Below are 16,634 nucleotides of genomic sequence, written 5' to 3' on the forward strand. Positions count from 1 at the left end.
GATTGAAAGACTGGAACCTTGTTCCTGGGGGAAAACAGGACTAACGGTCCAGCTGGCGTCTGCTGCGGATAACAATCCTGCTACAGAAGCAATTAAGACTTGAATGGAACAGTTAGATGTTACTATGAAACAACGCATAATGCATTAGCCGAGAATCGAACCCGAGTGGAAGGCGAGAATTCTACCACTGAACCACCAATGCTTGTTTTGCTATTTCTTGTATCCAATATTCTGACCACGCCCACTAAAAGGGCCAGTAGTCTTTGAATGGACAGGGTTTCTGATTTGCGTACTACTTCAAAGACCCCCTTTCTCCACAAAACTTTCAGATTATGACAATGACTGCTGCGTACTGCACCAATTAGGCTTATTTGGTGATAGAAAACTACATGACTAAAATCAATGTTCTAAAGTAACAGCAACACAAAGACGACTTGACTGTTACAGAAAATGTACTTCCAATGTGTGAAAAATTGAGATACATGTACATTTTAGAGCATTGCTGTGCAGTACTTGCCCAAAAGTTTTGTACCAGGCCATTGGGTGAGGACCGATATTACTACCATGTACATGTACCTGTCCATACAAAAATTCTGAACAAGAGTCACCTGTCAGTGGCATACCCATCTGTTGTTGAAGTCGTTTTGAATTAATTCTTGGTAATTTGGGAAAGAAATAATGAATTTAAATCAGTCATTTACCAGTAACAAATGAGCATCGCGACCCTCTATCTTCAATTTGATTGAAAGACTGGAACCTTGTTCCTGGGGGAAAACAGGACTAACGGTCCAGCTGGCATCTGGTGCGGATTGTTATCCGGATACAGAAGCAATTAAGACTTGAAGGGCACAGTTTGATGTACTATGAAACAATGCATAATGCAATTGGCCGTGAATCGAACCCGAGTCTCCCGCGTGGCAGGCGAGAATTCTACCACTGAACCACCAATGCTTGTTTTGCTATTTCTTGTATCCAATATTCTGACCACGCCCACTAAAAGGGCCAGTAGTCTTTGAATGGACAGGGTTTCTGATTTGCGTACTACTTCAAAGACCCCCTTTCTCCACAAAACTTTCAGATTATGACAATGACTGCTGCGTACTGCACCAATTAGGCTTATTTGGTGATAGAAAACTACATGACTAAAATCAATGTTCTAAAGTAACAGCAACACAAAGACGACTTGACTGTTACAGAAAATGTACTTCCAATGTGTGAAAAATTGAGATACATGTACATTTTAGAGCATTGCTGTGCAGTACTTGCCCAAAAGTTTTGTACCAGGCCATTGGGTGAGGACCGATATTACTACCATGTACATGTACCTGTCCATACAAAAATTCTGAACAAGAGTCACCTGTCAGTGGCATACCCATCTGTTGTTGAAGTCGTTTTGAATTAATTCTTGGTAATTTGGGAAAGAAATAATGAATTTAAATCAGTCATTTACCAGTAACAAATGAGCATCGCGACCCTCTATCTTCAATTTGATTGAAAGACTGGAACCTTGTTCCTGGGGGAAAACAGGACTAACGGTCCAGCTGGCATCTGGTGCGGATTGTTATCCGGATACAGAAGCAATTAAGACTTGAAGGGCACAGTTTGATGTACTATGAAACAATGCATAATGCATTAGCCGGGAATCGAACCCGAGTCTCCCGCGTGGCAGGCGAGAATTCTACCACTGAACCACCAATGCTTGTTTTGCTATTTCTTGTATCCAATATTCTGACCACGCCCACTAAAAGGGCCAGTAGTCTTTGAATGGACAGGGTTTCTGATTTGCGTACTACTTCAAAGACCCCCTTTCTCCACAAAACTTTCAGATTATGACAATGACTGCTACGTACTGCACCAATTAGGCTTATTTGGTGATAGAAAACTACATGACTAAAATCAATGTTCTAAAGTAACAGCAACACAAAGACGACTTGACTGTTACAGAAAATGTACTTCCAATGTGTGAAAAATTGAGATACATGTACATTTTAGAGCATTGCTGTGCAGTACTTGCCCAAAAGTTTTGTACCAGGCCATTGGGTGAGGACCGACATTACTACCATGTACATGTACCTGTCCATACAAAAATTCTGAACAAGAGTCACCTGTCAGTGGCATACCCATCTGTTGTTGAAGTCGTTTTGAATTAATTCTTGGTAATTTGGGAAAGAAATAATGAATTTAAATCAGTCATTTACCAGTAACAAATGAGCATCGCGACCCTCTATCTTCAATTTGATTGAAAGACTGGAACCTTGTTCCTGGGGGAAAACAGGACTAACGGTCCAGCTGGCATCTGGTGCGGATTGTTATCCGGATACAGAAGCAATTAAGACTTGAAGGGCACAGTTTGATGTACTATGAAACAATGCATAATGCATTAGCCGGGAATCGAACCCGAGTCTCCCGCGTGGCAGGGGAGAATTCTACCACTGAACCACCAATGCTTGTTTTGCTATTTCTTGTATCCAACATTCTGACCACGCCAACTAAAAGGGCCAGTAGTCTTTGAATGGACAGGGTTTCTGATTTGCGTACTACTTCAAAGACCCCCTTTCTCCACAAAACTTTCAGATTATGACAATGACTGCTACGTACTGCACCAATTAGGCTTATTTGGTGATAGAAAACTACATGACTAAAATCAATGTTCTAAAGTAACAGCAACACAAAGACGACTTGACTGTTACAGAAAATGTACTTCCAATGTGTGAAAAATTGAGATACATGTACATTTTAGAGCATTGCTGTGCAGTACTTGCCCAAAAGTTTTGTACCAGGCCATTGGGTGAGGACCGACATTACTACCATGTACATGTACCTGTCCATACAAAAATTCTGAACAAGAGTCACCTGTCGGTGGCATACCCATCTGTTGTTGAAGTCGTTTTGAATTAATTCTTGGTAATTTGGGAAAGAAATAATGAATTTAAATCAGTCATTTACCAGTAACAAATGAGCATCGCGACCCTCTATCTTCAATTTGATTGAAAGACTGGAACCTTGTTCCTGGGGGAAAACAGGACTAACGGTCCAGCTGGCGTCTGCTGCGGATAACAATCCTGCTACAGAAGCAATTAAGACTTGAAGGGCACAGTTTGATGTACTATGAAACAATGCATAATGCATTAGGCAGGAATCGAACCCGAGTCTCCCGCGTGGCAGGCGAGAATTCTACCACTGAACCACCAATGCTTGTTTTGCTATTTCTTGTATCCAATATTCTGACCACGCCCACTAAAAGGGCCAGTAGTCTTTGAATGGACAGGGTTTCTGATTTGCGTACTACTTCAAAAACCCCCTTTCTCCACAAAACTTTCAGATTATGACAATGACTGCTGCGTACTGCACCAATTAGGCTTATTTGGTGATAGAAAACTACATGACTAAAATCAATGTTCTAAAGTAACAGCAACACAAAGACGACTTGACTGTTACAGAAAATGTACTTCCAATGTGTGAAAAATTGAGATACATGTACATTTTAGAGCATTGCTGTGCAGTACTCTCCCAAAAGTTTTGTACCAGGCCATTGGGTGAGGACCGACATTACTACCATGTACAGGTACCTGTCCATACAAAAATTCTGAACAAGAGTCACCTGTCGGTGGCATACCCATCTGTTGTTGAAGTCGTTTTGAATTAATTCTTGGTAATTTGGGAAAGAAATAATGAATTTAAATCAGTCATTTACCAGTAACAAATGAGCATCGCGACCCTCTATCTTCAATTTGATTGAAAGACTGGAACCTTGTTCCTGGGGGAAAACAGGACTAACGGTCCAGCTGGCGTCTGCTGCGGATAACAATCCTGCTACAGAAGCAATTAAGACTTGAATGGAACAGTTAGATGTTACTATGAAACAACGCATAATGCATTAGCCGAGAATCGAACCCGAGTGGAAGGCGAGAATTCTACCACTGAACCACCAATGCTTGTTTTGCTATTTCTTGTATCCAATATTCTGACCACGCCCACTAAAAGGGCCAGTAGTCTTTGAATGGACAGGGTTTCTGATTTGCGTACTACTTCAAAGACCCCCTTTCTCCACAAAACTTTCAGATTATGACAATGACTGCTGCGTACTGCACCAATTAGGCTTATTTGGTGATAGAAAACTACATGACTAAAATCAATGTTCTAAAGTAACAGCAACACAAAGACGACTTGACTGTTACAGAAAATGTACTTCCAATGTGTGAAAAATTGAGATACATGTACATTTTAGAGCATTGCTGTGCAGTACTTGCCCAAAAGTTTTGTACCAGGCCATTGGGTGAGGACCGACATTACTACCATGTACATGTACCTGTCCATGCAAAAATTCTGAACAAGAGTCACCTGTCGGTGGCATACCCATCTGTTGTTGAAGTCGTTTTGAATTAATTCTTGGCAATTTGAGAAAGAAATAATGAATTTAAATCTCAGAGTCATTTACCAGTTGCAAATGAGTATTGCGACCCTCTATCTTCAATTTGATTGGTAGACAGGAATAGCACCTGGCCACGCCCACTAAAAGGGCATCTGGTGCGGATTGTTATCCGGATACAGAAGCAATTAAGACTTGAAGGGCACAGTTTGATGTACTATGAAACAATGCATAATGCATTAGCCGGGAATCGAACCCGAGTCTCCCGCATGGCAGGCGAGAATTCTACCACTGAACCACCAATGCTTGTTTTGCTATTTCTTGTATCCAATATTCTGACCACGCCCACTAAAAGGGCCAGTAGTCTTTGAATGGACAGGGTTTTTGATTTGCGTACTACTTCAAAGACCCCCTTTCTCCACAAAACTTTCAGATTATGACAATGACTGCTGCGTACTGCACCAATTAGGCTTATTTGGTGATCGAAAACTACATGACTAAAATCAATGTTCTAAAGTAACAGAAACACAAAGACGACTTGACTGTTACAGAAAATGTACTTCCAATGTGTGAAAAATTGAGATACATGTACATTTTAGAGCATTGCTGTGCATTACTTGCCCAAAAGTTTTGTACCAGGCCATTGGGTGAGGACCGATATTACTACCATGTACATGTACCTGTCCATACAAAAATTCTGAACAAGAGTCACCTGTCAGTGGCATACCCATCTGTTGTTGAAGTCGTTTTGAATTAATTCTTGGTAATTTGGGAAAGAAATAATGAATTTAAATCAGTCATTTACCAGTAACAAATGAGCATCGCGACCCTCTATCTTCAATTTGATTGAAAGACTGGAACCTTGTTCCTGGGGGAAAACAGGACTAACGGTCCAGCTGGCGTCTGCTGCGGATAACAATCCTGCTACAGAAGCAATTAAGACTTGAATGGAACAGTTAGATGTTACTATGAAACAACGCATAATGCATTAGCCGAGAATCGAACCCGAGTGGAAGGCGAGAATTCTACCACTGAACCACCAATGCTTGTTTTGCTATTTCTTGTATCCAATATTCTGACCACGCCCACTAAAAGGGCCAGTAGTCTTTGAATGGACAGGGTTTCTGATTTGCGTACTACTTCAAAGACCCCCTTTCTCCACAAAACTTTCAGATTATGACAATGACTGCTGCGTACTGCACCAATTAGGCTTATTTGGTGATCGAAAACTACATGACTAAAATCAATGTTCTAAAGTAACAGAAACACAAAGACGACTTGACTGTTACAGAAAATGTACTTCCAATGTGTGAAAAATTGAGATACATGTACATTTTAGAGCATTGCTGTGCATTACTTGCCCAAAAGTTTTGTACCAGGCCATTGGGTGAGGACCGATATTACTACCATGTACATGTACCTGTCCATACAAAAATTCTGAACAAGAGTCACCTGTCAGTGGCATACCCATCTGTTGTTGAAGTCGTTTTGAATTAATTCTTGGTAATTTGGGAAAGAAATAATGAATTTAAATCAGTCATTTACCAGTAACAAATGAGCATCGCGACCCTCTATCTTCAATTTGATTGAAAGACTGGAACCTTGTTCCTGGGGGAAAACAGGACTAACGGTCCAGCTGGCGTCTGCTGCGGATAACAATCCTGCTACAGAAGCAATTAAGACTTGAATGGAACAGTTAGATGTTACTATGAAACAACGCATAATGCATTAGCCGAGAATCGAACCCGAGTGGAAGGCGAGAATTCTACCACTGAACCACCAATGCTTGTTTTGCTATTTCTTGTATCCAATATTCTGACCACGCCCACTAAAAGGGCCAGTAGTCTTTGAATGGACAGGGTTTCTGATTTGCGTACTACTTCAAAGACCCCCTTTCTCCACAAAACTTTCAGATTATGACAATGACTGCTGCGTACTGCACCAATTAGGCTTATTTGGTGATAGAAAACTACATGACTAAAATCAATGTTCTAAAGTAACAGAAACACAAAGACGACTTGACTGTTGCAGAAAATGTACTTCCAATGTGTGAAAAATTGAGATACATGTACATTTTAGAGCATTGCTGTGCAGTACTTGCCCAAAAGTTTTGTACCAGGCCATTGGGTGAGGACCGACATTACTACCATGTACATGTACCTGTCCATACGAAAATTCTGAACAAGAGTCACCTGTCGGTGGCATACCCATCTGTTGTTGAAGTCGTTTTGAATTAATTCTTGGTAATTTGAGAAAGAAATAATGAATTTAAATCAGTCATTTACCAGTAACAAATGAGCATCGCGACCCTCTATCTTCAATTTGATTGAAAGACTGGAACCTTGTTCCTGGGGGAAAACAGGACTAACGGTCCAGCTGGCATCTGGTGCGGATTGTTATCCGGATACAGAAGCAATTAAGACTTGAAGGGCACAGTTTGATGTACTATGAAACAATGCATAATGCATTAGCCGGGAATCGAACCCGAGTCTCCCGCGTGGCAGGCGAGAATTCTACCACTGAACCACCAATGCTTGTTTTGCTATTTCTTGTATCCAATATTCTGACCACGCCCACTAAAAGGGCCAGTAGTCTTTGAATGGACAGGGTTTCTGATTTGCGTACTACTTCAAAGACCCCCTTTCTCCACAAAACTTTCAGATTATGACAATGACTGCTGCGTACTGCACCAATTAGGCTTATTTGGTGATAGAAAACTACATGACTAAAATCAATGTTCTAAAGTAACAGCAACACAAAGACGACTTGACTGTTACAGAAAATGTACTTCCAATGTGTGAAAAATTGAGATACATGTACATTTTAGAGCATTGCTGTCCAGTACTTGCCCAAAAGTTTTGTACCAGGCCATTGGGTGAGGACCGACATTACTACCATGTACATGTACCTGTCCATACAAAAATTCTGAACAAAAGTCACCTGTCGGTGGCATACCCATCTGTTGTTGAAGTCGTTTTGAATTAATTCTTGGTAATTTGAGAAAGAAATAATGAATTCAAATCTCATCATTTACCTGTTACAAATGAGTATTGCGACCCTCTATCTTCAATTTGATTGATAGACTGGTACAAAACGTTTGGGCAAGTACTGGACAGCAATGCTCTAAAATTTACATGTATCTCAATTTTTCACAAATTTGATGTACATTTTTCTGTAACAGTCAAGTCGTCTTTGTGTTTCTCTTACTTTAGAACATTGATTTTAGTCATGTATTTTCTCATGGCCAAATAAGCTTAATTGGTGCAGTAGGTACCAGTCAATGTCATAGCCTGTCCAGGCAAAGACTACTGGCCCTTTTAGTGGGCGTGGTCAGAATATTGGATACAAGAAACACCAAAACATGCATTGGTCGTTCAGTGGTAGAATTCTTCTGATGCTCATTTGTAACTGTTGTCATTGTCATAATCTGAAAGTCGCGTGTTCAAGCTTTACATTGGGTAAGTGTCTCAGTACAGGTTTACGTGGTACTGTGTAAAGTCATTTACTTAGAGGCAGAAGAGGGAAAAGGCCAGAAATGGTGTTGAAACTAAAATGGAATAAGGGCATTTAAGTATCGTATAAGTTTGTAACTTGGGAGCTAATTATTGTTGATTAGAATTGTCTGTTCATGTTGGTCAATCTCAATCTCATTAGAAAAAAAAAATTATTCATAGATGAAGGCGCACATGCTCAGAACATTGTTTTAGTCTTGCACTTTGTTGTTAATATGATGTGACGACCCCTGGGGCCTGTACTACGAAGCGAGTTGAACATATCCAGGATATGTTTTTGTTGTCTGGATTTACTAAACCTAACATTGAAAATCCTGATAAACTTTGAAGTGATGTCATTTGTTTCTGCTCCTGAAGTGTTGTGTGATGAAGTAATCCAGACCGAACTGTTCATTCATGATCATGAGGAATATTGATCAGTGTGTGGATCATTGTTCTAATAAAAGAGATAGTATTTAGTTTTAGTGACTATTTATCGCCACAGTCTCCTCGTTTTGTACCGGGCTGCAGTAATAGAAAAATAAACTACAATAAATCTCTCAGGAATCAAATCATCCTTATTAAATTTAAATTAAGCTTGAATATTAATGTGTCTATGTATTTATTTAGTGTGATTAACTCTCCCTCTGTTTATTAGAAGCTCAGAGTGGACACATGAAAAGTCTGGAACAGCAACAGGATTCCACTCATTCATAAATATCTGCTGCAATTTATTATTCGTCACATCACTCTAAACTCCTTTGATCGTGACGGGATCCTGTGAATGATAACGCTGGTTTCCAGTGATCTGATTGGGCAGTAGTGGGGCTGTTGACAGATTTCGATCTCGTATCTGGAACATAACCTGCTCCCGAGCAGGTTAGCCATTCAGCATAAGTAACCATGGTGATTTATGCAGATAAGAAGAGAACCGGCTTCGTAGGATGGAAAACCCAGAGTTAAAGCTTAATTTATCTCAATAACCGCAAATCCTGGTTGGTAGTACAGGCCCCTGTTCATCTGTTTGTGTGCTTAGGTCAAAGGTCAGGAGCCAAAGGAGATAATCGCAGCCAGATCTGGAGCACCTGGGCCCAGTGCTCTGCAGGATATAAAAGTTCCAGTTTTCTGTCTCTCGCTGCCAGCACCCACAGACTTCTGTTTTGCTTTGTTTAGTTTGGTGTTTTATATTTTACGCCGTACACTACATTATCCACAAACATACACATGAACACCACTGATGCCACTGACTAACATGCCTTATATCATTGTTACTTTTCTATTCATTTACTTTTGCTATAATAAATAGCCTATATTGTTGGAGTTTTGTGTCTTTTCCCGTTTTTGTCATTGCCTATGGGCCGGGTTATGACTATGAAAAAAGACAGAAATAGTTATATCAGGCATGAGAGATGAATTGAAAACCTGTGTGCCCTCTAATCTCTGCACAGCTGGCCAGTCATGATGAGAAGCATGCGTGAATGCGTTTGCAGAAGGTTGCTGGGATGGTCAGACGCAACCCGCTCAATGTGATGTCAGAAAAGTGTGGAGAAAGGGGTCATTGAAGTAGTTCGCAAATCAGAATACCTGTCAAGGCAAAGACTACTGACCCTTTTAGTGGGCGAGGTCAGAGAATTGGTAAAAAAAAGACCAAAACAACCATTGGTGGTTCAGTGGTAGGTGACACCACTGTGATGACAAACACCAAATCACAAACACATTCAAGGTGTTGTCAAGGTACCGTAGCCAGAAATTAGACAGTGATGTGTTCTGATGAATCAAGACAAGATGCTGACAGCATAATAACAGTGTTTATTCCACCGCCACCACTGTGTGTTGCCCTTGACGCACATGATCACAATCACTGTAGTTAAATCCACATAATGGAAAAAATAGGCTTGGAGCCTGTAAAGATGCTTTGGGTCGAGACTATGAGCGCAAAGTAAAAAAGTGAAACATGAGCCATTACACGGCCAGTAGAGACAGCTGTTTGGAGCATCTGTTTCGTAAGACATGTCTGAGCCAGACAACAGTAAAAGGCAGCTGAAACACCTCCTGTGTGGGCAAGCCTTTCAAGATTCAGTGAGCCCCTATCATGCCTGTACTTTCTATCATGATGATTGAGAGGCAGATTTAGGGACGACTGGAAATTGAACACTTCACTATTCAGTAAAATTTGATGGTGTGGTAAACATCATGCTGTTTACTTAAAGCTTCTAGATGCAGTAACAGTAAATATTTCTGGCAGAGCAGTTGTTGACACAGCCATGCTTGTAAAGCTGCTGGTGAAGGACTGAAAAGATAGACTTGTATGTATACCTCCATCCATCGTCTACTGCTTTATCCATTTAGGGTCGCCAGCCTATCGGAGGGCCACATACAGAGACAGACAACCATTCACACCTACGGTCAATTTAGAGTCTCCAATCAACCTAACCCCATTCTGCATGTCTTTGGACTTAGGGAAGAAGCCGGAGAACTCTGAGAGAACCCACGCATACACAGGGAGAACATGTAAACTCCACACAGAAAGGCCCTGGTTGGTTTGAACCCAGAACGTTCTTGCAGTGAGGCGAAAGTGTTAACCACTACACCACCGTGCAGCCCTGTATGTGTACCTTTCTGGCACTATTCAAATTATTAAATTAGTTATTGTCCACAATAAGCCCACTGGTTCCTTTAAAGACATTCAGTCATACAGTTTTGCCTTTAAAAAGAATTAAAATAATTAAACCACAGTAATTTCCTAAAATAGCTGGTCGCTGTAGATTTTTTATTTTTTTTCAACCAAACGTTTCTTAAACTTGAAGAATTTGCTGGGTCCTATTTACAGTGGTGGATTAATCCATATTTGTTGCTTACAATAAGTCTGGCACCAGGATGATGTGTGTGACAAAATAAAGTAAAGCCTTTTAATCTCATGTGAATTATCCATTTCTTTTTTTAAATAATTCTTTAACAATATATCCAAATTGGTCTCTCAGAAAATAATCATTGCAAGAGTGTCTGGTCACTTGTGATATTTCACAATTAATTATTTGGCTTGTTTGGATGTGGGCTCTTACTTACAGTAATTCCCTTTGCAAGCGACCTTGTGACAGTCGGGTGAGCTGGATTGAGAACTTTAAAGAATTAACAGAATTATAATTAACAGAATTATAAACATGTTTTAAAAATAGCATAGAACTAGCATTTTAAAGAATTCAAGCATGTAAGTTTGTATGGTAACACCAGGGCTGGAGGGAGTATTCACATTATTTAGTGAAGTACTAATATCAATATTCCTCTGCATCAATGAAGTAAATGTCATGTAACTATTTGAGTATTATAATAATTTTTTTTATTAAGTATAATAAAGTGGTGTTTATTTAAACTATTATACATCTTTAGATGTTTAGACTTGAGCATGAAAATAAAACAAGGATTTTACAGTTGATGTTGGATGAAATGCTGTTTTACAAGTATTTTGTATCCCACTGCAACTAATAATTATTTTTACCATTAAACCTAATTGTCATGATCTCGTGTTTTGTATTTCCTGTTTTATTTTGAATTAGTTTTTGTACTTCCTGTTTCCCTGTCTCGTGTCTGTTCACTTGGTTTTTCCTGTGACTCCTGCCCCTGTGATTGTCTTCACCTGTTCCTAATGTGTCTCACCTGTGTTCTATTTGCCCCGCCCACCGTGTGTGGATTTAGTCTCTGTGCTGCCCTTCGTCTGTGTCAGATCGTCTGTTGTTTTCCCCCCAGTCTGTCCTGAGTAGTCTGTTTCTGCTGTTTACCCCGTGTCTGTAACTGTGATTGTCTCCCGGTCTGTCTTTGGGATTTTTGTTCCAGTCTGATCACTGTGATTTTTTCCCCTGGCTCCAGTATTTCAGTTTTCCCTTTTACTACATAGTGTGGACACCCTTGTTTGGATTTTGAGTTGTTCGTTTTATTATTAAATATCTTTTTTTGCCACATCCTGCATTTGGGTCCTGCGTCCTGCTCACCTACCTGACACTAATCAGCTGATTATTTTTTGTATGTCTCTTCATGGGTCGTATCCGGGTCAGTGTCACTAAGTCAGAGGTTGTCAAACGGACAGACAGCTGCAATTATTTTTGATAGTGCATATTATGGTTGAATTTTTGAAGTCAGGAATTTAATTTATTAATGTGACACATACTCTAGTCTTCACTGAGGGAATGTGTTCTTCAAGATGGACTTTTCCCCCCAGTGCAGTGGTGCTAGTTGCCAAAGTGACACAAATGGAAGCATTGGCGTTGCTTTCCACAGCTAGAGGCTCTTGACGAGTAAAGGAATGAGTATTAAAAAATTAGTTAGATGCTGAATTGAAGAGATGTTTTAAGCAAACGTTGACTATGCTTACATAATCCCTTTATCAACTGCCAGCTATGATTATTATTATAATGATAATGGTCAATGAGTCAATGGTTAATCCAACATAAAACATGAAGACCAGACCTCTGAATTACAAATGATGAAGTGGGCTGGTGATTCTTGACTGGATTCCAATAGGTGATCTTCATTATGACTGACAGCAGTGAAGCCAACCAGGGAGCCAGAATGCTGACATCACATCCAAAGACTTATTGTCAGTCAGCTTTATGTCTTCAATGTGACAGGGCCACGAGAATGGTCAGGGTTTCTGATGGGGAAGTGTTGTAAATCCCATACCCATGCTGATGATTTAAGCAGTAGAGCTACACTGGTGAATAATGTCTGGAAGTCACCTGTCTGCAGGAACCTCCACCTCTATTCCTTGTTTAAACCCTCCTCCCTTTCATCCTCCTTTCCAGAGCAGAGGGAGGATGTCCGGGGTTACACTTAAACTGCTTCAGTACCCAGCTTTAATCACTGACTTAATGAATTCCGTTTATAGATTCAGCCTCTCTGTGCTACACAGCACTTTCTCTCCATCTCTCCGTCTGCCTGTTTTTTCCATCTCTGTCTTTCTATAGGAGCGGATGGTTCAAATTAAGCGTGAACCCAGCGAGCGCCAGCGAAAAAGGGGGCACAGCTGGGCATATTTAATTAAGATTACAGACGTGTTGCCTGTACCGCTTTGTATTACTCTTTCTTGCACACATTACAGGCTCAGTGAGCATGACATGACTTTTGGCTGTGGTGTTTGGGGTGTGGGCTTAATTTTAATTAACCCTGAGAGGACAGGCGAGACTGATACTTTGCACTTCACTCTGCATGTTGGTCAGACAGGGTGGGCCTGCGAGGGTCGGTTAGCAGAGCCCTTTTTCATCCCAGCTGCTTCTCATCTGGCACAGCAGTGATGAGCAGAGCTTTACAGACACTACAGGGACACTGACACAGACAGGACTGCACAACGCAGCCAGCCCATGGGCAGCAGCTACAGCCTGTAATTCTGGGAATTGAACTGAGGCAGCTCCACAGTTTGGACTTGAAAGGAAGGACACTGTTAAAGGCAGGGTAGGCGATTTTGAAAACACCAGCGAGGCAACCGTCAAAGTCCCACCTGCTTCCTTCAGACCGCTGTCTAAAGCCACTATCCCGTACAACACAAACGCACACACTGCTGCCTGACTGCATCAGAGGAGGAAGACACCAGCAGAGCACAACATCGCTGACTGTTCATGGCTCATTCACAAGTGATGCCGGCCTTACACCTAACGATTTTCAAGCGACTTCACTGTCATAGACAAATTTCTATAGGCGGTATAAAATCATGACAGTTTTGCTGGAGTTGAGGCGCTCTCCCGTCATCTCGATCGTTTGATGTAAGGTGGTGATCGGAGCGGTTTCAAGCCAGTCTTTTTTCTCGTCTTGACGTTCCGATAAAATCAACCGTGTTTGATATTATCATAAGTTTTTAGTTCTGCTCACGAAGATGGTGACGTGAACATTGTCTACAACCAATAGGTGAGCTCTTTCCAGAACCAAACAGGTAGTAGAAAAGCCTGTAGGGGTTGGGGAATACATGCTGCACATGGAGACTCCGGTGAAGCCTCGAACGCCGCGATTTCGAAACTACCTGGTTGCTTGAACGGGCAAAACCGCAGAATTCGAGGCTTCACCTGTGTCTCCATGCGATGTTGCAGCATGTATTCCCGTTGTCTCCACATTCTGCGGCGTCTTCTCTTTTTCTTGTTGGCTTTTATTTTCTGTACAGACCATTGCACACACACACTAAGACACCTAGTGGCTAAAAGCTGCTGGTGGATAGACTGCGACTAAAAACTCTGACTAATGACAAATTGTCTTTAGATGTGAGAGGGTGTCAGACTGAAGTCTTTTCATTGTCTTCTCAAAGTTATCTAGTGTATGGGAGGCATTAAAAAACACCTGACATTATCATAATAAACGTTAACAATGAACATGGCTATTAATGGTGGGCACATTTGTCAAGCTAACATTTCAGTGGTGGGAAATATCATTGAAAATAGAGTTCTGATGCAGTAACTTGTTGCTGGCTAGTTAGCAACAGGCTGCTGCAGGCTAAGCTAAAACATAAACACGGTTAGCTGTTCTACACAGACATTTGTTTTGAGTTTATATTTTTAAAATTTCAGCCATATTGTGACGATGAAACAGCTTCACCACCTTCAGAGCTTTCTGCCCTTTTTTTTCTGTTACTATCTGTGACGCAATGAAGGTGAATGTTGTCCAGGACTCATAACATGTTGTTTAGAGCTTCAGAGCTTCCACGATGAGACTGTACAGGTCAGAACTCGAGGACTGAGCTTGGAGCAGTGACGTGACACGAGCCTGCTGCTTCACTTACTACACCTCACATCAGCAGATGCTCCTCCACCAGGCCGTCCCGTTGCAGGTCAACCTACTTGTGGTTGGAGGTTTACATTTTGCACATACATTTTGGTGGATGGACAATATACAGGTTTCATCCCTAGCAGAGTGTAGTGAGCAAAGTATTTTGTGCAATGCCAATGTTTATTCATTTATTTATGTTCAGCATAACCTGCTCTGAATAAACATCTTTAAAATGTTCAAGGCCTTTTCCTTATGCTCACAGCATAAACAATCCAAACATTACATTTATCTCTTTACAACCTGCCTTTTTCTTTTGGAACATCATAAAATATAAATATATATATATATTATAATATTAGCATAAACAACATATGTACAAAAAGGAAACGTGTCTACACAGGGTTTTCCTAGCTCTTTAGTGTCAAGCAGGTCTGTCGGCTGACAGGTCAGGCTGTGCTGTTCTTTAGGCAGTGGTCCTGTAGAAAGAATATCACAAAAATAAAATCTGCATTACTGTTGTCACTAATTCAATTCAATTCAATTCAATTTTATTTGTATAGCGCCATATCACAACATACATCGTCTCAAGGCACTTTACATAGTGAGGTCAATATTACAATATTACAGGGAAAACCCAACAAATCCCACAATGAGCAAAGCACTTGGCGACGGTGGAGAGAAAAAACTCCCTTTTAACAGGAAGAAATCTCTGACAGAACCAGACTCAGTTGTGGGCGGTCATCTGTCTCGACCGGTTGGGGTGAGGAGAGAGAGGAGGAAGAGAGGAGAGATGGGCAGAAAGAGGGTGGGAGGAGAGACAGTAGGAGAGAAGAGAGAGAGAGGACAGTTGTACAACCGCCGCTGTAATCTCTACCAGACTGATACTTATAATTAAAAAATACAATTATGTTGTTGTCATTATATAGTGATGACATTAATATTAATATTAATAATAGCAATAATAATAATGACGGGTTTGGGTCCTGCAGCTCTGGGGTCAGAGATACACTAGGAGAGATAGAAAACACAAACAGGGTTAGTGACATGTACTAAACATATCGGGGGATGGGGGGGGTAGTATAACAGTTGCTTTAATTTCTACCAGACTGATACTTATAATTAGTGAAAACTGATACTTATAAATACAATGATGTTATTAATAATAATGATAGTAATAATAATAATGACGGGTTTGGATCCTGCAGATCTGGGGTCAGATCTACTAGGGGAGAGAGAAAACAGAGTTAGTGACATGTAATGTAGATACATGGGGGCAGAGAGAGAGAGAGAGAGAGAGAGAGAGAGAGAGAGAGAGAGAGATTGAAAAGGTGGGAGAAGGAGAGAGATATAAAGGGAGAGAAAGAGGGAGAAGGAGAGAACGGGAGAGGGAGAAAGATGCTCATGATATAAGTTCCCCCAGCAGTCTAGGCTTATAACAGCATAATAAAGAAATGGTTTATTAAACACCTGAGCAGTTCTAACTATAAGCTTTATCAAAAAGGAAGGTTTTAAGTTTAACTTTAAATGTAGACAGGGTATCTGCATCCCTGACACAAACTGGGAGCTGGTTCCAGAGGAGAGGAGCCTGGTGGCTGAAGGCTCTGCCTCCCATTCTACTTTTACAGACTCTGGGAACCACAAGTAATCCTGCATTTACAGAGCGAAGTGATCTATTGGGATAATATGAAACTAGGAGCTCTGTAAGATATGATGGAGCTTGATTATTAAGGGCTTTGTATGTTAGGAGCAGTATTTTGAATTCTATTCTAAATTTTACAGGAAGCCAATGCAGAGATTCTAACACTGGAGAAATATGATCTCTTTTTCTAGTTCCTGTCAGAACTCGAGCTGCGGCATTTTGGATTAGCTGGAGGCTTTTCACAGACTTATTGGGGCATCCTAGCAGTAATGAATTACAGTAGTCCAGTCTAGAAGTAACAAAAGCATGGACTAGTTTTTCAGCATCCTTTTGAGAGAGGATGTTTCTAATGTTCTTGATATTGCGCAGGTGAAAGAAGGCTGTCCTAGAGACT

At 40.8% G+C, this 16,634-nt stretch overlaps 6 non-coding genes across 6 annotated transcripts; all 6 read right to left on the bottom strand.

Annotated features, from left to right (window-relative positions):
• Positions 1-879: 879 nt before the first annotated feature.
• On the bottom strand, positions 880-951 carry trnag-gcc. Its single transcript has one exon. It is a non-coding gene; the product is annotated as a tRNA-Gly (tRNA).
• Positions 952-1,628: 677 nt separating this feature from the next.
• Positions 1,629-1,699, bottom strand: trnag-gcc. The gene has a single exon. It is a non-coding gene; the product is annotated as a tRNA-Gly (tRNA).
• A 677-nt stretch (positions 1,700-2,376) lies between these two features.
• On the bottom strand, positions 2,377-2,447 carry trnag-gcc. The gene has a single exon. It is a non-coding gene; the product is annotated as a tRNA-Gly (tRNA).
• A 677-nt stretch (positions 2,448-3,124) lies between these two features.
• trnag-gcc lies at positions 3,125-3,195 on the bottom strand. Its single transcript has one exon. It is a non-coding gene; the product is annotated as a tRNA-Gly (tRNA).
• Positions 3,196-4,604: 1,409 nt separating this feature from the next.
• On the bottom strand, positions 4,605-4,675 carry trnag-gcc. The gene has a single exon. It is a non-coding gene; the product is annotated as a tRNA-Gly (tRNA).
• A 2,157-nt stretch (positions 4,676-6,832) lies between these two features.
• Positions 6,833-6,903, bottom strand: trnag-gcc. Its single transcript has one exon. It is a non-coding gene; the product is annotated as a tRNA-Gly (tRNA).
• Positions 6,904-16,634: the final 9,731 nt, after the last annotated feature.

Source organism: Scophthalmus maximus, chromosome 9, assembly GCF_022379125.1.
Source record: "Scophthalmus maximus strain ysfricsl-2021 chromosome 9, ASM2237912v1, whole genome shotgun sequence".
In the NCBI taxonomy this organism is placed as follows: domain Eukaryota; kingdom Metazoa; phylum Chordata; class Actinopteri; order Pleuronectiformes; family Scophthalmidae; genus Scophthalmus; species Scophthalmus maximus.